This window comes from Lepisma saccharinum, chromosome 30 (assembly GCF_977018435.1).
Source record: "Lepisma saccharinum chromosome 30, izLepSacc3.1, whole genome shotgun sequence".
NCBI classification, from domain to species: domain Eukaryota; kingdom Metazoa; phylum Arthropoda; class Insecta; order Zygentoma; family Lepismatidae; genus Lepisma; species Lepisma saccharinum.
The window spans coordinates 2,806,885-2,829,796 of record NC_139258.1 but is presented as its reverse complement, the minus strand read 5'-3'; the positions used below and the strand labels follow the sequence as shown (position 1 = coordinate 2,829,796).

At 39.7% G+C, this 22,912-nt stretch overlaps 1 protein-coding gene across 1 annotated transcript in view; it reads right to left on the bottom strand.

Moving 5' to 3' along the window:
* The window catches only part of LOC145981804 (uncharacterized), a 107,437-nt gene extending 86,466 nt beyond the window's left edge, over positions 1–20,971 (bottom strand). Inside the window, exon 1 of the mRNA XM_083115231.1 lies at positions 20,776–20,971. The gene's annotated coding sequence lies outside the window, so the exon portion shown is untranslated. The remainder of the gene's footprint in view (positions 1–20,775) is intronic.
* Between the last annotated feature and the right edge of the window lie 1,941 nt (positions 20,972–22,912).

The following is a 22,912-nucleotide window of genomic DNA, read 5'->3' as shown; positions in this document are numbered from 1 at the left end:
TTGCGGACGATTTAAAAATATACAAAACAATTTGCAGTTACTGTGACTGCACCGAGTTACAAGCGGACATAAACAGTCTTGTGTAATGGTGCGAAAGCAACAAACTAATCTTAAATAGCGAAAAATGTTACCAAATGTCATATACACGAAACACTACATCAATAAAATACGACTATTGCATAAAGAAACAAAAATTAAAACTGGTATAAACAATCAAAGATCTAGGAGTTCTGTTTGATTCTAAACGTACATTTCACGGGCACGTTAACTTCATAACAAACGAGGCTTACAGACTTCTGGGATTTATAATGCGTACATGCAAAGAGTTCAAAAATGTCGACAGCTTAATGATGCTCTATAATGCTTACGTTAGAGCGAAAATTAAATACGCAAGCATAGTGAGGCACCCTCAAACTCAGCAAGATATAAACAAAATAGAACAAATTCAAAGTAAATTCTTAAGACACTTAAAGTACAAACTAGATGGTATATACCCTCAAATGGAATCCCGTGAGAACCTTCTCAGATATTTTAACCTAACAACTCTCAACAACAGACGCATCATGCATCAGCTCATTTTCCTCCACAAAATTTTAAATAATCTCATTGAAGCTCCTTTCGCCCTGTCACAGCTCGACTTCTACGTCCCCTCAAGCAAATTACGGCATCTCTTCAGCCTCCGTCGTAATAGAACCAACGCTCTGACAATATCCCCAATTTGGAACATGTGTAAAACATTTAATGATACCATCAAAAGTGAAAACAGTGTGGACTTATTTTGACCGACCGCAATTTTGAAAAGGAATATACTAAAATTACATAAATTACGATAGAACCTAAGACTTATATGTTTGTTAAATGTTTTCTGTCTATATACTACATTCATCTGTGCAATATTTCAATAATGTTATCACAAAATTATTGTATAATGAACGCCATTAATGGGTAATATACCTGTTGCGTTCAATTTCTGAAATAAATAAATAAATAAGTGCCTGAGGATGGAATTGAAAAGATCAGTAAGAATTCCTGGTAGGAATGTGTTCTATATTTTTAAATGGAGGGGAAATCAGTATCTCAGGAGGGGCAGGTGATGCCCATAGCATATAGGTCGCTGTAGGTCCGTTGTCGCTTGGCTGCCAGTGAAAGCGGGATTCCTTCCTCTACGTCCGAAGCAAATGCTGACCTCTGAACTCGTCGTGAGGCGATTTCGACCATAGGAATTCACCTGGTTTCACTTGACACGAATTCGGTCACAGATTCCGTATAGAAGTTCCTGCAAGCGCCGGCTAAATATCGCGGGCAACTGGTCAAAAGAGCGATCCACAACATTTCACATGTGTGGCTGCAGAAACAAAGGGACAGCGCCTAGTCCATTTACGAGATGCTTAATTTCGTGAGAACAGTAAAGGTTCTGCCTCAAAGCGAAAGACATATCTGCATAAGCTATCAACAGAGCATTTACTGTGCAAGGGCAACTGGAAATACGTATAATGTGCCTTAGACAAGTATATCTCAACCAAGCTGACAACTATCTGGAAAGAATTTGAATTGGACTGCGATGAAATGCTTTCGCGACAAAAACAATCTGAAAACCAGCACTTACGAAATTAATTTAATGATATTGGCCAGAGGAAGCTAAGTATTCCGTTAGTTCCAGTCAACTAATCCCAGAATCACACGGAACTGGATTTCCTGTAGGAATGCCCTAGTTGGTACTGGACTGGCTACCCATTTCCTACCTTTCGCCTCACATGATACTTATTTTGATAGTCTTTTGTTCCCATAAGACATTGCGCAGAGCAGACAATCTCTGTAAAGATGGTCGAGAAATTTGAAGAATGTTGTAGGAGAATTACGGCTTTGTGCTTTTATTAAAAATTAAAGAAGAAAAGCATTGACTATTGATTGGCTCGAAAATATATGATAATCAATGCGTACCGAACAAGCTTCTTAATTAACTCGGGTTAATTAATGACATTCGCAAGATTCATTCACAAATTACAAAAAAATCAAATATTCTTGTAATAACAAGGATTTTCATTTTCGGCTAATCATATTTGTCACGTACACATCTCATCGCTTTGCATAAATACCTAACTATTAATGAACTGAACACGAAAGCACTGCACGTCATCTCTTTGTTTTTATATCGAGCAACTATCAAAGACAGCTAATACTCGGAAACCACAGACAAAAACTCCCCTATGCAAACTCACAGAATATATTCACATGGCCGAACTTTGCTCTGATTGGCTGTTCCACAGAATCCAGTCGAGGAAAACCAGTAGCAATTAGAACATGTCTTATTCCTCCAAACCAGTCAAGCAGGCAGCCATAACATCCAGGCAAGTAGCCAGTTCAGCGTCAACTAACTGGATATCCAGTTCCGTGAGATTCGGTCTTAATTTAAACCGAATTGTCAACAAGCTCAGACATAATCGACTTTTAAGAAACGAATTTACCGGGCCGCGGGATCACGAATGTTGATACTTATTCGTTATTTGCACCAGCAGAAGGTTTAATAGTACAAATATCTCGCACATTGGTATAGTAAACATTTAGATCACATTAATTATGATAGAAGAATTTTAAACAATGTTTTAAGTTTAGAAGTTGTCCACAAGCATAATGGAAGATCATATCTTCTTCCATTACAATAGTGTTCTTTTCGTCATAATCTCATCATGATTCAGAATGTGTTTTGTAAAAAGTATGATATTGGCCATGATTAACGTTATATAATTTAAACAAATGAAAATAAATAATTTTCAAAAGTTGAAGATAGAAATGTTGAGCTTTGGTTTTTAATTAGTGGGATACGACCAACTATGTGTCCCCACCGGGTTCCGAACCATGCCCCCTTGATTACAAGGCGGCATGGGCGTTCGAAAGGGCGGAAAGGGGGACCGTTGCCCCCCACTGGAAAACGAAAGTCAACCAAAGATTACATATTTCACACATATAATTTAATTTCAGCCACAATAATGTGTGTTAATTATTGCACGACCAAGATATATTTAAATTTAAGCAATGTTTTTTTAGGGATGAACACTATTATTGGGGAAAATATGCCACGTAGCCCCCCCCCCCCGTGGAAAAAATACCTTCCTTGCCCTCCCTGGAAAAAATCCTGCGGACGTCCATGCAAGGCGGCGACGTTACACTTCACAAAGGTTGGCTCAGCAGCAGGTACGTAGTGTTGCCCACGAGACGAGACTTTGGCCTGTCTCGTCTCGTGGAAATGGTGTGAAATGCTGTCTCGTCTCGAAAATATTAATTTGTCTTGGGACACATGATCAATCTCGTCTCGTCTCGAATTTTTAAAAGCCTGTCCCGTCTCGTCCCGTGGGCAACACTACAGGTACGTAGCCAGGGGAGGGCTGAAGGGGCTGAAGCCGCCTCGAAATCGTACAAATATCTAATTTAAGTAGTGTATAGTGGTAATCAATTTTACTTCATTAGCAGGTTTGAAGATAGTGTATAATAATTTGTAATGTACCGATAAATTCATCTTCAGGGACTCTACATCCCACTTTTTCGTCTTTAGGTGGCAGCTGCCGATAAGAAATGAGCCCCCCCCCCAAGTAAAATTCGGGCTACGGCCCTGGCCAGCAGGTGGCCTAGTCTGAATTGCTGGCGCATTCTTGATGCCTGTCCTGGGCCAGTTTCCGAATATCTAAATTGTTTACGTCTCGACGCATTGGCGAAGGTTACTAATGGCTTCATTCGAGTAGAATGTTCGCAATTATGCTTTTGCAAAGCGCCCCCGGGCTTGGCTACCAACGCCAGTGTGCTGATTTTTGAAGCCAGCACAGAATTCCTGACACGCACCGGCTGGTGTGGAAACTGGAACGTGTGGTTGGTGCATTCACGCAATGGTGGAAGGACGGATCGGTCCACGTGAATTCCTTAGCAGTAGGTGGACTCGTTTGGTTAGGAAACATGTTCCACGGGGACAAAACCTCGCTTCCACTTCTAGTAGAGAAGAAGTTACAGTTGGGAGGGTGAATTCAGTTGGGAACCTCATCTCACTGAGAATCAAGTACAACCTACACTGTTTAATATAAACAATGCATAGTATGAATGAATGAATTAAAATTGTTGGGTTTGTCGGCACAATAGGCCATTCTGCACCCTTCAGTATATACGGGGAACATATGCGTCGGGAGGGGGCATCGGTGGACCCCCCCCCCCCTGGAAATTGACATTGTTCATTTGAAGATACAAGAAAGCCGAAAGTTTGTTATTCTCATTGTTAAGGACATAAATAAAGTTCATTTAGTTAGTATTCGAACAAAATAATCAAAGTAAGAATGCATTGGATCGAAAACATTGATTGAAAATTACAGGAACAAGGTTACCTATATTATTCCATTCCATCCAAAGAACAAATGTTCCACAGTTTAAAAAAAAAATCCCCTAATGTTTAAAGCATTTTCTTGAACAAGACGTGCAAAGGTTAATATCGAAATGCATTCAGATACTAACTGCATAAAATGCAAAAAGAAATAATGGAAAGTAGTTGGCTCAATCGGTAACGCGTCTGACTACCATGCTAAAGGTCCCGTGTTCGATCCCCGGCCGGTTCATATCCGGGTACTTTTCTAACGTTGGAAGTGGCCCCAGCGTCCACCCAGCGTCGTTGGCATGGGTACCTGGGGGGTAAAGGCGGTCAGGGGCGTGATGCTGATCACATCACCCCTACTCACGGTCGGATCAAGAAAGTATGCGGCTTTACCCCCACATCATCTATACGCCTTCATGGCGTGGTGCTAAGCGCAGGGGAGCACTTTACCTTAGTTATGCTGGTATTCACTCGTTTGGTGGATCTAGTATTAATTTATATAATAATAATAATTATTATTATTTTGAATAAAATTTATTTTTGTTAGTTTATAATATTTATTATTGTATAATAACATTTATAACCGTGGCGACAATGCTTATCATATTTATCTACTATTTAACTTTTATCATTTGCCCGACCCCCCTGCAAAAATTTCTGGCGACGCCCATGACGGGGAAATATCCCCTTATCTAAACTTCTTACTTAAAAGGTTGAAACAAGGTGTGTAAAAATCCCCTTCAGAAACGTTAAAAAGTGCAAGGTTGTGAAGGGCCTTGCACACAACATATTAAAACGTTAGAATGCACAAAAAGCTTCCTCATAGACAGTGGAAGAGACGAGCTCTTCTCAAACAGCTAAAAACATTTGTTAAAACACTGTTGTCATCTCCCAACAGGGATGACAAACAGCTGGGAAGATTAAAACTGTGCGTGAGGAACGCAAACTCGACACATTCAAGAACAGTGGTTTCCAACTTCAAAAAGTCCGAGGGCCAAAATTATATCCAGCAGTTGATTGGCGAACCGCATTTTGAGGGGGGGGGGGGATTAAAAATTACAAAAATTGTAAGTACTGAACTGAAAATGTAGTACTTACTTTCGCATGACCTAAATTTCTAAAATGAGGCATTAAAAACAATGGAATCACAAATCAAAATTGTATAATTACAATTTATTTCACAAAAACCCAATACTTATGGATGAATTGAAAGAAATGAAAAACACCCCATACAAATACGAATCCTTCATAGTAAGTGTTGAATGTGAAAATTAAGGCCGATTTGCTTCTTTTATTAAAGTTAGAATGTCCACTTCAATTTCTGTATTTGAAAGTCTCAGAAGGTGAAGCAGTGAAGAATCTACCAGTCGACTTCTGTAGCGGTTCTTGATGAACTTCATTGAAGAAAAAACACTTCCACACGTGTATGTGATGCCGAACATTGATGTCATTCTTTGCCCAAAACTACGAAGGTTTGGAAAGCGTTCGTTTGAAAGGTATTTGAAAAACTCTGGCCCCTTTTCTTGCCTAGTTTGAAGGAACACATCGCCTTGCAAATCACACAATTGAAGTAGGAGAGAATCTTCTTGTTCTTCGATGTTAACGCCAAGAGGATTGCTAAATAGCTGGATGTTGCTTTTAAGTTCTTCAAAATCTTTGAATCTGGAGTCAACCATCCATTATTTCTTTAATATTTGCACTGAATTCAGTGTTTCTTGATCTTCTGCTAGCCGCCGACAGCTTGGAAAATGGACCAGGTTATTCCTCTCCAAAGTAACGTTGAAAATCTTCAGTTTATTACGAAACCCATTTATGTTTCCCATTAAATCTGACACCAGCTGGTTTCTTCCCTGCAGTTTCAAGTTCAGTTCGTTCAGATTATAACCCTCTGCCCACAAATGCATTGAATGTGCTGGTAACATTGCAACTGATGTCATGCCTGGATTTGATTGGCTGTTATGCTCAGAGCCGCCAGGAGGAAACGAGCACGGTTTGTCTTGAGGAATCGGTCACGGGGGAAAGAGCAGAGTAGCTCTGACTGTAAACGTGTATGGTAAGTGTGGCGATATGATGGGGAATTTACGTAGTGTGGTTCCTTTAATATTCTATAGTTTATTTGTTCATTTCTTTACCCTATATTAGGTTTTTGTTATTCTAACTTTTAATTAAATTAATATTAGTTTGGGTATTGAGGAACCTATTCTTAGAATTCTCGGTCGTATGGCCGCATTCACTATACACGCATTGACCCCTAATTATTTGTCAATTTAAGTTGTAGAATATAAATTTAAGTTGCATATCATACAGTTGTGTGATTATGGATATATAAAGAAAGGGAATATATTTACTTTTTGATTGTTACCATTCTATAAAAGTACCTTTGCACTGTTAAAATAAAAAGGAAAAGATCTAAGTTTCTGGTTTTGAATTCGTAACTAATTTCCTAGAATAATGGACTCTGATAACAGCTTGCTTTCACTGTGCCTCTGTATGGTAGATCCTGCTTTATGCAGTTGAGGTTGAGCGTGTCGAATATGAGTAAATGGGCCTTTTTTACAGCTTAGTTGCAAGAGAGCATGGTTCTAGTTCTGGGAAATTTTTGTTACGAATATTTGTAATTGATAGTATCTTTAATTGCAGATTGGTTTGATCAAATTTGAAAATCAGAAGGTGGACAGTTGGTTGTTCGAAAGCATTAAAGATGAGTCATGCGACCGGCAATCCCTTCCACACGGTTGACTTGACTGGTGTGCCAGACACATTGCTGCCACTTGCTGGTGACTGCACTATGTACCAGGGCTTACCATGTGTACCATATTCACATGAAAGATAATGTGCCAGTTAGATCAGCCCCTTATTTATTGAATGCCGAGAAGGAGAGAGAACTAGAAGCTATAATATCGGACTTGTTAGCCCAAAATGTAATTGAACCTTCTAACAGCCCGTATGCTAGTCCTTGTTTCCTGATTGACTCTAAAAACAACACCAAACGTCTTGTCGTAAATTATTCAGAGGTTAACCGACATATTATGTTTGACGCTTATCCTCCATGTGTTTGGAAGAAAGTTTGTCTAAAATAAGTCAGGGCACAGTTTTTTCTGTTCTTGATTTTAAACGGGCATTCAATCAAATCCCAATTAATGAAGAAAGTAAGAAAGTAACAGCCTTCGTCTCACAGTCCGGACAATGGCAGTATCGTACCTTACCATTTGGTTTAAGCGTAGGTCCAAGTGCACTAGCGAGAGTTATGCAAATTATGTTTGGTCATCTTAAAGGAGAATTTTTATTTTGGTATTGTGATGATTTGATAATCTTTAGCCCAGATAAAGCCAGTCATTTGAAACATCTCAAAATTGTACTAGATATATTACGTAAATATGGTGTTACAATTTCACCTTCAAAAAGTCAATTCGTGCAGGATGAAATATTTTTCCTAGGTTTTAAAATTTCTCAGGGAAACTTGCAACTAGACCCCAAAAGAGTAGAAGCTATTCATAATATTAGTCCTCCTAAAAATTTAAGAGCTTTGATGAAACTATTGGGTTTTTTACAATATTTTGCGAAATTTATACCTAATTTCCAACAAGTTGTAGCCCCTCTTAATGACTTAAAGAAAAAGGATGTGAAGTTTAAATGGGGATCTTTAGAACAAAACGCTCTGGATCATATTAAACTTCTTTTTGAACAACATGTTGTACTTAAATTGCCTGATATGAATAAATATTTTGTGGTCCAAACCGACGGTAGTTTGACAGGCTATGGAGCTATCCTGCTTCAAGAGGACGAATTTGGTAATTTACGTCCTGTGTTTTTTCACTCGAAACGTTTGAAAGATAGAGATAAAAATCGTACGATATATGATATTGAATTATGGAGCCTAATGTTAGCACCTAAAGATTGTCAATCTCCTTCCACGTATTACACCATATACTACCTTTTGCAGACTAAGGAGGTGTCAGCGTGCAACCTTTTGTAGGACTTGTGTTTGTGATGGTCCTTTCATAAATTTAATCTCGTAAAACCATTCATCCTCATCTTCGCAATTAGCCAAAAGTTGCCCCTCGAACCATGAAATATTTAAATGTGAACCTATAAAAAGCTACGAAAATAATATGCACGATCTTTCAAATTTGTAAATATTTAAATTTCGTTCTTGCATAAATGAATGTGTTTGTTGTGAAGAGAGGAATGCTAACAGAAGTCTGCAATGTGCAATATTGGGTAGTTTTAGTTTTGTAACAATTGTTGCAAGGTTACCAGACGTCCGATTCACCGCTTTAGTCAGAACAGTCCATTTCTTTTAATCCCGGTCCCGACTTTCTTCGAACTGTAGTCGTGATGCGAAAATGTATCTTGTTTTCATTGTTAACTCACATTTAGACATGTTCCTTATTGTAATCATAATTGCGAATACGTAACAGTTAATTTATAAATATATTGTTTTCTAAACATAGAATTATCATGACTTTTCAATGGGGCTGGTGTAAGAAAATTAAAGGACATTTGATTTGAAGACTTTGTTAATTTGGGGAACACAAAACTATTTCGTATATTTCTCTCTCTCTCTCTCTCTCTCTCTCTCTCTCTCTCTCTCTCTCTCTCTCTCTCTCTCTCTATATATATATATATATATATATATAAAATCTCGTCTTTGTTCAGTGAAGTGAATCAGTATGTCTCTGCAAATTGTCCATGACTACGTGGGTCGTTCAATATATAAGTTTCCGTATGCTGTAAAAAAAATTAATTTGGGGAACACAAAACTATTTCGTATTTCTCTCTCTCTCTCTCTCTCTCTCTCTCTCTCTCTCTCTCTCTCTCTCTCTCTATATATATATATATATATATATATATAAATCTCGTCTTTGTTCAGTGAAGTGAATCAGTATGTCTCTGCAAATTGTCCATGACTACGTGGGTCGTTCAATATATAAGTTTCCGTATGCTGTAAAAAAAAAAAAAATTAAGATACATTAGAAAACTATACATGTGTAGGAGGATCCTTCCTCACTTCTCCACATAATCCCCATAGAGATTCAGGCATTTGTCCCACCGTTGCACCAATTTGTCCATACCCTTTGCAAGAAAATCAGGGCTCTGGCTATTGAGCACTATTCTCACGTTACGCTTCACTTCTTCATCTGTTTCGAAACGGTAACCTTGCAATTCAGACTTTAACACCGGAAAACGATGAAAATCACTCGGCGCTAAATCGGGGCTGTATGGAGGGTGAGGCAGCCGTTCCCACCCCAATTCTTCAATTTTGTGTTGTGTTTGCACTGCTGAGTGGGGGCGAGCGTCATCGTCAAGAAGAATGACACCAGCTGACAGGAGACCTGGTCGCTTATGTCGAATTGCGTTTTTAAGTTTATCCAATGTTTGACAATAACGGTCAGCATTAATTGTTCTTCCTCGTTCCAAAAAGTCCATAAGCAGAGCGCCCTTAGCATCCATGGTTCTGAACTCCTTATGACGCGAGCCCGCGTTTTCCGAACAAGCCTTTACTTTTCGCCCTTGAGCGCATGCGCCTTCACGTCTGATAACGAATCGATTGTTGTTCCTTGTAAACGAAGGATGGCGCTTGTCAACCATGTGCTTCTTTTTAATGGCATTGCTTTATACAATATTTTATAGCACAGGGAAACTTATCTATTGAACGTCCCTAGTAATTTAATTCATTTTTACATTACTTCCAACATGTTTCTAAAGAATGGATTGTTACGTATGATTGTGCAAGTGTTGCCAGACGTTTGTTTCAATTCCCGAAGCTCTCATAAAACAAAAGAGTATAAACATGGTGATGGACAATTTGCGTAGTAACACTTGTGTATCCCACTGTAGCAACCTTAATTGCCTTGCTCGTCGTTATTCTATTCATGTTAGTGAAATAAATAAAATTACAATTCGCTTTCTGTTCTTTAGATTCTGTAAGCACCTCTATGTATCGTTGGTATGGACTGTAGATATCCGAAATCAACCTACATGCAATTTCATTTGCACTACTTTCCAGGACATTGGTTCACGACAAGAAGGTAAGTAGTTACCAGTGTAGCCAGATTCTTGTTTGTCCTTTTCAGAAAAATCGGAAATAGTAAATGTTGTCTTGCTATCCACATTTGCTGTAAGAGATTATTCCGTGGTTTACCTCATTCACGACAAGTATATGCTGCGATCACTGGCGTACGCAAGGTTTTTTTCGGGAGCAGCTGGAATTGTAAAGATGCTGTATAGAGGACGCGGCACACAAAATAAAATATTTCGTAAATTTATAACCCTCATCTCCCAAAAATGACAATCGGGGGTCATTTAAAACGGGGTTTAACGTTCTTGACTGTTTTCATTTGAAAATGTTGAATTTCTCAAAATTTCGGAGGGAGCTGTAGCCCCATCAGCAAGGGCTCCCTCAGGGAGGGGCCAGTGGGGGCACTTGCCCCTCTGAGATTTATGGAAAGAGTTAATGTAATTCAAATGATGTATTTTGCTACAAAATGACACCAAAAGTTGTGTGTAAGTTGTGTGAATAAATTTACATATCATTACAAAGTTGTAAAGTCCTTTATGAAACACCCTGTAGAAAGAGTCAAAGTTTATGGCCCGGGACTTTATGTTATATCTTTTTTTCAATTGGCTTCGGATCTATTATTGGGGTGAGATCTTTACATATCTGATGAAAATCAGCCGAAATAGACAAACTTGACAAATCATATTTTGACATATTTCACCAATTTCGCGTTTTTACAACATATTTCTTAAATTTTGTTGTAATAAGACATATTTGTGTATAATTCTCTCGCACATAATCGGTTATTTCATATTGTTTTCTTCATAGCTTTAGCACAACGGATAGTTCATATTGTCGATGGCAGGATATGGAAGTTATGGAGGAAGAAAGATGCCGTCTTTTCTTAGTAAAGAACAATAATACCCCACTTTTTTATCCCGCCAACAATTGAAAGCCATGCAAACATTATGGAGGAAAAATGTTCTCTCTCATTGTTGCACGGGAAGTAAAGAAGTTTCGTTCTAATTTCTTTGCCTTTTTCGCTTTTCACAAAAATCAGTCAAAAGTAAAAATAACATTCGGTACATTACAGCCCCTACTCTACTCTATCGGGTATGGGAGAAATTCGAGAGTACTGTTGTACATATTTTTGACTTTAGTGGGAATATTTCTGCATTTTTCTGACATATTTGTAATTTTTCTTGACATATTTTCCAATTTATATGACATAATTACGTACATATTTTACAGTTTTATAGGACATAAAGTTGCGAGCTTGGTATTCAACAGGATTTTTTGGTTCATTTGGTTATTGTTCTTCGCATTTTTGCCACTTTTGGCTAATCGCGAAGATGATGTGATTACGTTGAGGAAGAACACTCATGCCCATGTAACGAGTGCACTCACGGTCCCCGAATTGACGTGTCAATCATACCCCGGCACGGGGCCAAACGTCGTTATGTGTACGGGAAACCGGTCGTGACTCACGGTCCAGTTATCAAGTTCGGTACTGAGACGGTCGTTTATTGTCATACTATTGCGAGGCGGAGATTAGTACCTTGAAAAGTTACACTGTTTTGTTTACCTTTGATATGTAGATTCGAACAATCATAAAACACTAATAGTATAATATCCGGTACCTGAAAAACGTCAAATAACAACACTGACGAACGGTAAAAAGTGAATATATATTGTAACAACAAAAATATTGCAATCAACAACTCTTTACAAAGCCTCCTCACTCTCACAACATTCACTCTATCTCTCTTTCACACACATGAGGTATTTTTACATGTGAAGTATGGATACAAATCATGGATCTCATTAACATACCATTCCTTTTAATTTTAAACCTTTATGTGAATTTAGGGCATTTGTCTGCCAGCTCCTGTGCTCTTTTAAATTAACTTAAGTGTCAGCCCTCGGAAAGCGGTTAACTAAGACAATTGGGTCGGCGTGGTTAAATCATTCGTTCGAATGAACGTATGCATCGAGTCGACATTATACAAGTTTCCCGGACGGGGGTATTACACACAAGCCTCTCTCGTCCAATGAGAACAACTACTCAATTACATAGTGATGCAAAAACTTAATTGGCTCCAGCTGCCGGAATACACAAATCAATCGTCGGCGCGAGCAAAAATTACCTTGAAAACCACTATGCAACAAATAATACTATTTCACGCACACGACCTTGCAATAAAAACAACTACGCTTTCCACAATTAAAAAGGACTCATCAGTCAACTGTTGACAAATTAAATGGCGCGACGGGGCGGTCGGTTACACAAAAATGGAGCACACTTTGACAATTTATACTAAATATTAAAGAAATGAAATGGAGCTTCTAACCCTGAATGCAGACAATTAAATTAGAACATCTGAACATGAAATTACCCTTTTTTATAACAATACCAAAACAATTTTTAGACGCGGAAGTTAGGTTTGGGTTTTCCTGAGTAACTTTGCAAATAAGTGAGACGTCGGCGTTAACTGTACGGTGTTGATACTAACGGCGCACGTTTACATGTACATGAGACCCTCTGAAGTATACTGTACCAGACTCTGCTACATGGCGTGGTCCTTCATCTCTCCTGGACGCGGGACTTGCACACGGTTCCTTTGTGGCGAAATTGTCCTCCGAGGTCGATCGCGACAAAGAATAATTGCGACGATATGGTGTACTTGCACCCCCTCAGAACTTCGGGCGTTCCTCTTGTCACTAGCGTCGGGTGTACGTGGTCACGCGTCGGTTCGGAATCTCTCTGGTGGCGGGCTTCGATTCGGCGTCGTTCTGGAAGCGTCGTTCTGGAGTCGTCCTTCAATCTCTCCCTCTGGCTTCGATCGGCGTCGTTCTGGAGTCGTCCTTCAATCTCTCTCTCTGGTGACGTCCTTCGGGCTTTGGTTGGGACGTCGATCTGACAGCGTCCTTCGGGCTTTGGGCAGTGTTTGGTTTCGGCGTCGTCTGACTGGCTTCGGCGTCGTTGCAGGCGTCAGGGGAGTCGACGGACTCCCTTCTCTATCTTCTTTAGCCCTCCATCCTTATTTAGTCCACGCTTGGCAAAAAACAAATCACCGCGTAATCTTCACCAAAATAAGGCGCACACTGGTAACCCTCTATCTGCGATTCGCTCACGGTACGTAAGGAAACAAAGTCCACGGACACAAAACAATGATCACGTGAGAGTGTAGCGCGGAGATGCTCTCTCTGTGAAATCCGGGTAAAAACTGTGTCTGGAAACATAGTACTGCCTATATATAAGAGATTCGAATTCGTCCGTTGAAACCCACGCTCAGGTAGCTTGGCTTCGCTTTCTCAGGGGATGGAAATGACCTCTGTCCATTGTCTTGAAACGCGGTCAAGTGCGCGTCGTCGATCCTTGCAGGCTTGAGCTCCAGCTGATCTCTCTGGTCATCCGTGAACATGGGTTCGAACGCCCGCTGCGACTCGAGCCCGGTAGCGGCGAAAATAATCTTTCCTTATCTCCGCGTTGGTGCAAATATGTCATGTTCGAAGCGGCGGCTGTCACTCAAGAAAAACCCGTCCCTAGCTTCCGACGTCTGGCTCGGATACAAGTTTATTCACAAAATAAGATCAAACCTCACACTTTCATGTTTGTGCATAAAATGAATCAATAAACAAAAAATAATTTATATCGAACTGCGTTTCACATGTCACTAGATACCGTGACACCCAGGCCGGGATTCGAACCCAGGACCGCTATCGCGGATATATAACGTGTGTTATCTTCCGACATCAGACATCCGGCCTTTGCATGGATGTTTGTGAGTGTCTATTCATCAATTTTAAGATATCTTCACTCCTCTGCATCTTCGCAAATTAGCAAAAAGTGGCACAAGAAGCGAAGTAAAACAAAGCAAGTCAATCAATCGTCTCCCTGGTTTTAATGGTTATCCAGTCTGTGACTCTTTCATGGCCTTCTGCATGAGCTCAAACTACAAACAGTTAAAGTGATCGGACCCTTTGAGTGTCATAGGGCACGTTCGGCGGCAATGACCCTACCTTCTAGGCAGAGGCGTCTCGTGAACGCATGCGGTGAATGCTGCGCATGCGTCAATTGTGGGGGAAAAGGACAGCTTGCTCTGCGACGACATTCATGAGCGTTTCTACATTCTAATGTCTTCATATAGGAGAAGTATTTATTTCAGACGAGAGCGCTCAACTAAGCTTATATTACATTTCTTGGATCTGAAGTGACGCATGCGTCAATTGTGGGAAAATAATTATTACTTTTTTTCACTTCAGATCCAAGAATTGTAATATAAACTTAGTTGAGCGCTCTCGTGTAAAATAAATACTTCTCCCATATGAAGACATTAGAATGTAGAAATGCTCATTAATGTCGTCGCAGAGCAAGCTGTGCTTTTCCCCACAATTGACGGATGCGCAGCATGCACCGCATGCGTTCACGAGACGCCTCTGCTTCTAGGTATGCAATTCACATGGGAAAAATTAAAATGCATGGGAAAGGGGCGGAAAATGTTTCCCGGTCCAAAACTTAGTGTGGGGTGTTTTTATGTCCATTTGCACCTATCTATGAGGGTGACTTGCAAATTATCACCTTTTAGACATTTTGGACCATGATACACCATCGCGTATCGAATCCGGTGCCCCTTCATTACGACGTTATCACTACGCCGCTGGGCTGTCCCAGTCACGTGACTCCACGTGACAGTCTCAAGGACGTATTTATGGGGGTCCAGGGGGTCAGGACCCCCCCGAAATATTTATAAAGCACCAAAATTAAATAATAAAAAAATATATTCGTTTAGGCTTTGGTGTATAATCTCCTATAAATTTATTGGAAGACAAGGATTATATTGGGATCATGCAGCTTTCAAGGACAGGAAGGACGTATTTAGGGGATCCGGACCCCTCCCCCACCCGAGAGACTTATTAAGTACGAAAATTAAATAATATAAATATACTCGTTTAACATTTGTTGTATTTCCTCTGAACTTATTGGAAGACAAGGATTATATTGGGATATCATGGTTTTGAATGACATTACAAAGAAGATTTATGTACACTACTACTCAAAATAATATGCATAAAATATTAATCAGAAACTTACTTTTCTCCAACTACATGTAACATAATTTTTGTTATTCTATAAATATTCAATTATTCATCTATTTGGCATTAATTTCATTGCTAGGACACTTGTTTTTGTGTAAATTATTCCGATTTTAACTACAGGTAAGCTACGTAATGAGTATGCGCTGTTATCTCTTTAACTATTCGTGTAATAATAATATAATATTAATTTATGTATTGTAATTTGTATTAATTTGATTTAATATAATTATTTTAATTTACTATTATTATTTCTCAGCCACTTGGTTCGTGGCTAGAGCGTTATGAATATTCTGCTTGGATTCAAACTTTTCATATCAATCTCATCGTCATGACTGATCTTCAGAAATAGAAAAGCTACTGTATAAAACGAAATGCAAACAAAACAAACGAAACGACTTCAGGGAATGAAGTTATTAAGAATTTGAGACCAAACTCTGTCCTTCCCACAAAGGGATTCGAAGCCAAACCTCTGGCATAACGTGCTGTGAAGTTAACCACGCAGGCTGTGTGTATTGTTTTTTTTAATGAATATCTAGTGTTTCCCATCATCAACTACATTCACGTCACGTATTTGGGAAGCAGGGGACCACAATAAGCACAAACGGATTCATCTTCCACCTGAGGCGTTTACAAAACTTGTTCCCGACACACGCACGAGAAGCGTATGGGAAATTCTTTACTTGGAATCTCTGACCAGCTCACTTCATTTCCAATGTTGCTCGAAGCAATCGAAGGTTTACAACTAAATGGTGCCTGGTTTCATTACTGTCCAGAGATATCTCAGAAGTTGGTGCTCAGTTTACGGGTTTGGTGTCGAAATGCCACATGTGTACACCGTGTGTGTGTGTACACTCATGTTCACAAAAAGTGGCAAATTTTACGTTGGAGAGTTGAAGTTTGTGTCACTTTATCTGAACAAGTGTGTACATGAACGACACTTTTTCGTGCATTTATGTTGACACTTCTGTGTTGTGGCTGAAATCTGAAGTAAACATGAGACTTCTGTAACCCCTTGAAATATTAAATAAACACACACATACGTGCTTGTTTTTTACATAGCTACATATTAACTAAAAACAAATCCCGTGACGTAACAGTCCTTTGAGAGGTAAGATCTAAAAAACGCCTCTTTCATTGGGTTACGTGCGGTCGTATCGCCGCTGTTTTCTGGCTTTCGAGAGAACCGATGCTACTTCTATTCACGTAACTTTCTTTCCAATTGTCCTCACGACGCTGGGTAGACACCGAAATTCTTTGAGCTACCACGGGGTATCGAATCCGGAACCACTCGCCCCAAAGGTTAGAGGGAACCATTTAGCTAGGCTACACACACGTGTGTGTCTATATATATATATATATATATATATATATATATATATATATATATATATATATATATATATATATATATGGGGGGAGATATGTGTGTGTGTGAGAGACAGAGGTCCAGGAATTTTAAATAAATTCAATTCCGGTCCAGGAGAGAAAATCAGCAAGCGTAAATGGGTTCTGGACCGTAAAGAACCTCTTTATCTGTAAAAGTATTTAAATTCGGTCCAGGAACCTTTTCTTCCAGATCAATTGAAATACGTTCCAGGAAGCTTTTTTTTTTTTCAGATCAATTTAAATACGGTCCAGTAACCTTTTTCCAGATCAGTTTTAATTCGGTCCAAGAACTTTTTTTAATGAAACAATACGCAACTTGGATCGAGTTTAAATTGTGCGAGAAAAAAAAAGGTTCCACTCCTGCAGCGGAACCAAATAGAAGCCATTAGTATGTGTTCCTGGACCTTGAACAATCCTGCTTCAAGGGTCCCTGGTTCGAGTCCTGGTATGGGTCTTCTTTTGGAGTGTCCCTTCATCAGATTCATTACATCATCACTCATCCTCATCTTCGCGATTAACCAAAAGCAGAAGAAAAGCGAAGTAAAATAAACCAGATCAATCAATGTGAGAGAGCGAGAGGCCTATTGTACAGTCACGTACACTTCTTGGTTGTATTCGCAAGCATTCACTTTCAATGGAATCTTTACAATCCAGAATTGTCCGTGACTACAATATTGAGACACACAAGAAAAACCTTGAGACTTATATTTGAATATTTTATCTTGTATAAAGATAAATAACTATTATCAAGTGCAGTTAGGTGCGTGTAAATATAGTTTTGAAAACTGAATCATTAAAATTCCACTAAATACAGTTAACTACGCTTGGCGTTAATGGTTTAAAAACGGTGATGCTCACTTTTTTTAGAAGGATTGCAGCGGAAACCCTCTCATTTCTCAAGCCAAGTTTTTAGTGTTACTACCTAATTATATAGTAATAACCTGAGATATATAGATAGTTAATGAGTCTACATTCTCAGTTGCAGAGCTCCAACTTGATGATTAGTTCTGAAGCCAAGACTTTTCGATACGATTTGATTTGCTTTATTTCACTTCGCTTTTGTGCCACTTTTGGCTAATTTGCGAAGTTGGAGATGAGTAATGATATGATGAAATACATGAATGGACACTCACAAACATCCATGCCCAGGCCGGGATTCGAACCCGGGACCCCTGGCGTCGAAGCGCGATGTGCTAACCACGACGCCACGGTGGTAGCTCTTCAAACTTTTGCTAACCACGACAACAAGGATGAATCATGGTAAGTGACCTGTAGAAAGACCAAGACAAAACTGGAATGACCGTATTTAGATGAGCCTGAATGAAGTTAGTGAGGATGGTCACTAGTGGATTAGTCTTGCCCAGGAAAGGCAATACATATTCGGGTTTAGGGATGCCTGTGTCAATTACTGGCGACATTAAAGGGACAGAGGGGGGCAATATCTCTCGTAAATACTGCAGCTTATGCCCCTTTCTTTATACGCTCAGAGTAAAGGGTAAATTCGAAATCTTGGTACAGTGGGATCCATGAGTATTACCTTGCAAATTGTCCATCACCATGTTCGTGCACTTTATTTGGCCCAATAACAGCTTCAAGAATTAAAAAAAACTCAAAACAAGCTGTTGACAACTTCTTCACCAGCATACATAAAAATCCATCGCTTAAAAACACACAGGATATTAGAGAAAAATTAACGAAAATAGTCATGGACAATTTGCACGTAATACTCATGGATCCCACTGTACGTAAAAGCTACTTGTTTCTAATGCATTTTATAAAAATATTTTTGAACTTCATTTTCATTTAAAAAATGTGGGTAACGTATATCTATCTTATTCTATATTTATTTTGTTACTGTATGCATTCTAATTTATATATAAGAAATCGTGGTTAACTAAAAGGAAACGCTCTACAGCTTCACGAAACTACCGTGTGTGGCGTTGCAGTCCGTCATGTCAGTGGACTGTACTGTATATGATACTTTGGAAGATGAAAGACTATTTGTAAGAATGTTTTTGTTGCTTAAATTGTAGTGGCATTTGAGCTCTAGGAATAAATAATGCATGATTAAGTAGTACTTGCTATTTAGAACTGAACTCGACACCTTGAGTATAATCTGTGTGTTAGATACACAACATAGACTTAGGAAATGTGAGTTTTGTCTGAGGTTCATTGGATATCGTACGCGCAAGAATTTGACAAACATGATGTTGACGAAGGATCAACATACTCTTTTCTTGCAGATATATGATAATTACGGCCTTATTTTAAACGTATCCATGAAAACAACGTTCCTTAAATTGGGCCCAAATCTTACGATGTGTGACCACAGTTATTTCAAAATGTCAGAAAAGCGTCGATAGGATTGGAGGAACATGGCACAGTGGTTCGGATCCCACTTTAAATTGTAGGTCCAGTCCCGATTAGCCTTCCTGTGCATAAAGTGGACTTAAAAAAGTAAAATACAGTGTGGTCCAAAAGTGTGGAGACACCCGAATAAAAGTTGAATGACATTCTGTTCCATAAAACTAACATTGTAGGTTTGTAATAGGGGTGGGGGAAATGTTATAGGGCATATGTCGATGACGGCGCCATCTTGAATTCAACTTCGAAATTTTATATGGGAAGGGGGTGGGTGATATGATATATCAAATCAGGCTATAATTTCACGAGATATCCAATGGTGAAGGTTTTTTCGACGTATCTTTAAGCAAGAAAAAGTTATGACTGAAATATTGTGTTCCTTTTCGAGGTGTCAGAAGAAAGCATTAATATGTCTTTGGCGTGTCAGTAACGCATCGAGTTCAAGGTGAGGTCTAGGGAGAGAAGTTCGCATGCCATTGCACACGATTTTAATCGGATACATCCACGAAGTGCTGCGCATTACGAATGATTGTCTCGAACAATTACAGTGTAACGCTTCCATTGAATGAAAATTCCTTCACAGTGACAGTTTGAGTTTTAAGTCCAATTTTTGCACAGATAGCCTATTGGGACTGGACCTACTATGCAATGTACCTCCACCGGGTATCGAACCCGGGACCCCTTGATTACAAGCCGACGACGTTACCACTACGCCAACGGGGAGGCCTTAATAAAGCCGTCAATCAACAGAGAGATTTTCACTAAAACTTCCAGCGAAAAAATTATAATCTACTGGTCTTTAGGTGCACAACAAACACAATCATTATTATTAATAATAACAAATTTCCCACAGAATGTCCAAACTTTAAACTTGTAGTGGACATTCGCTGTATTTAAAAGTCTGGACAGAATTAAGCTTTGTGGTGTATGGCATTGATATAGTCGATGTTGAATATTTTCTCAAACGAGAATTCTTGAATAAATGAATGAGTTAAATTATTTTGATACGTGGCTCGTTTGTGACATTTTAGACACAAAATTTAAGGTTCTAGACATGAGATTGTATCAAAATATTTATAGTGAACTAATTTAATATAATTGTGAAGTACTTTGTGGTGTCTGCTAACAAATGAAAAAAACTTGAGTATGGATGGCATTAGCTGAATGCATGAAAAGCATTAAGGAAAGTGTGTTAGGTGTGTGTGACGCTTTATCAAAGTTTGACTTCATTTGTCTGTGAAGCATATAGGCTGCAGATGCTAGCAACCTTTATTGGTGAAATGTGTAAATTACATGCATTCACAAACATCTAAACCTTAATGCAATTAAAACCAATAATTTCCATATTAATTCATTTTGTTATTTACATGGATTGATTGATTTGTTGTTTTAAGTCCACTTTATACACAGAAAGGTACTGGACCTACAGCTTAAAGTGGGATCCGAATCACTATGTGCCTCCACCCGGGACCCCTTGATTACAAGGCGACGACGCTATCGGGGAGCACCCAAGAGTTTCTTGAGAATGGTTAAAACGTCACGCAGATGTTAGAAATGAAATTTTGGATGGACTTACCGTCTTTGGTCCGCTGGTTGAAACCCTCTCCTCCGCAGGTGCGTGTCAGATTTCGTCCAAACGCAACAGAACCAACCACCAAGATCACTGAACTATCGCCTTGCGCTTTCCTCGTTCCAAGTTCGACGCTCCGTCACCGAAAGTCACGTGCGTGTATCACCGTCACTTCGCGAGCAGTCACTGCGGTCTCTTCGAGCGTGCGGGCGGCGAAAGACTGAGGAAGCTGGTTACTGGGCTCAGGAGGAAAGTAGGCCTTGCGCGTCTCAACCGGAACGTCGCCCCACTTGGCGGAAGGGTATGGGTGGCTGCTTAAGGAAACGAGAAGGAAAGGAAGACAGACCATCTTGACCGGACGAAGCAGCAATGTTCTGGCCAAGAGGGGAAATTTCCATTTTCGAACTTAAAATTCCCTTTTTTTCAGCGAGAAACGCAGGCTCGACCAGGACTCGAACCCGGGTCTCTGGCATACCGTGCCATCCTCTACCCTGTGACAGAGTGGTTATCACATCGCGTTACGACGCCAGGGGTCCCGGGTTCGAATCTCGGCCTGGGAATGGATGTTTGTGAGTGTTCATTCATCAAAAGTGGCACAAAAGGCGAAGAAAAAATAAAGCAGATTAATCAATAAAACTAATTCAACGTAACTTCAATGTCGGAGGTAAAAAAAAAAGTGTGCACCCCATGAAGGCGTATAGGGGGTGTGGAGGGTAACGCCCCACGCCCCTGAGCGCCTTTACCCCCCAGGGTTTCTCCCAGGTACCCATGTCATTCGACGCTAGGTGGGCGCCGGGGCCGCTTCCAACGTTAGAAAAGTACCCGGATTTGATCCGGCCGGGGATCGAACCCGGGACCTATAGCATGGTAGTCAGACGGGTTACCGACTGAGCCACAGCAATGTCGGAGGACTCGCATAATCTACTTGCGTCAAAAGCTGAGGCTGTAAAGTGGCACTCAGCCCATATGTGGATAACATACACGCAGTCCTACGATGATTATACTCGGTGGGCAGCTGGTGTCGGAGGAACTTCCGGTCTCCTTGTTAACGCTGTCGAAACGGCTTTTAATGCGAGGAAAAGTGGAAGTAAGTACTTACTTTACGGGCAAGGGGTTACAATTCGTCACCCATCAATGTAAGATTATTAAAAATTAAATTTGTGATAGGATTGGTGTCTACTGGAGTTTATTGGTGCTGTTCAAATAATTTCTCATTCCACAGCCACCACGCATTTTCAGTACTTTCTAGGCTTTCAATTAAGTACAGCCGACCTCCGTCGCGGAGTGGTTAGTACGACGCGGGTCCCGGGCTCGAATCGCAGCTTGCACATGGGTGCTCTTCGTGAAATCTACCTTATTCAATTTCATCATATCGTCACCCGTCCTCATCGATTTGCGATTAGCTAAATGTGGCAGAAAAGCGAAGTAAAATACACCAAATCAATCAATCAATTAATAACTAAAAAAGAAAAATAGTCCTGGTTCTTTGGTGTATTGGTTATGTACGTTCAAAACCTTCCTCTGTAAGTTGCAACATGACTCGAAATCGTAACTGAGGGTTGGGGGTGAAATTAGGACCCAACACAATCATCACAGCGCGCGATAACGCCAGTGGTCCCAATTTCATTAAGAAACGTACGAAATTAACGATTAGCTGCTTCATGTTTCAAACTTATTATAAATTCAGATTTTGCCCTTCTTCTTTTAATAAACTAAACTTATACCTTTCAGCTATGACATTTGTTTTAGACCTAAAATGAGTTCGCAACAAGGTACATAATTCTTCATATGCCTTGTGTGACACTTTTTCTGGTGCAACTAAATCGCTGATGATATCACACAATCCTCCGCCAGATACGATAATTAATGTACATATTTTTTCTCTGGCGCAATGTTACTTGCTAAACAGAATTGTTCAAGCCTCTTAACATAAGTTTGAATGTTGCCACTCTCCACATCAAACTGTTCAAGAAACTGTACAGTGGGATCCATTAGTATTACCGAGCAAATTGTCCATCACTATGTTCGTGCACTTCATTTGACCCAATAAGAGCTTCAAGAATTAAAAGAAAACTCAAAACAAGCTGTTGACAACTTCTGCACCAGCATACATAAAAATAAATCGCTTAAAAACACACAGGAC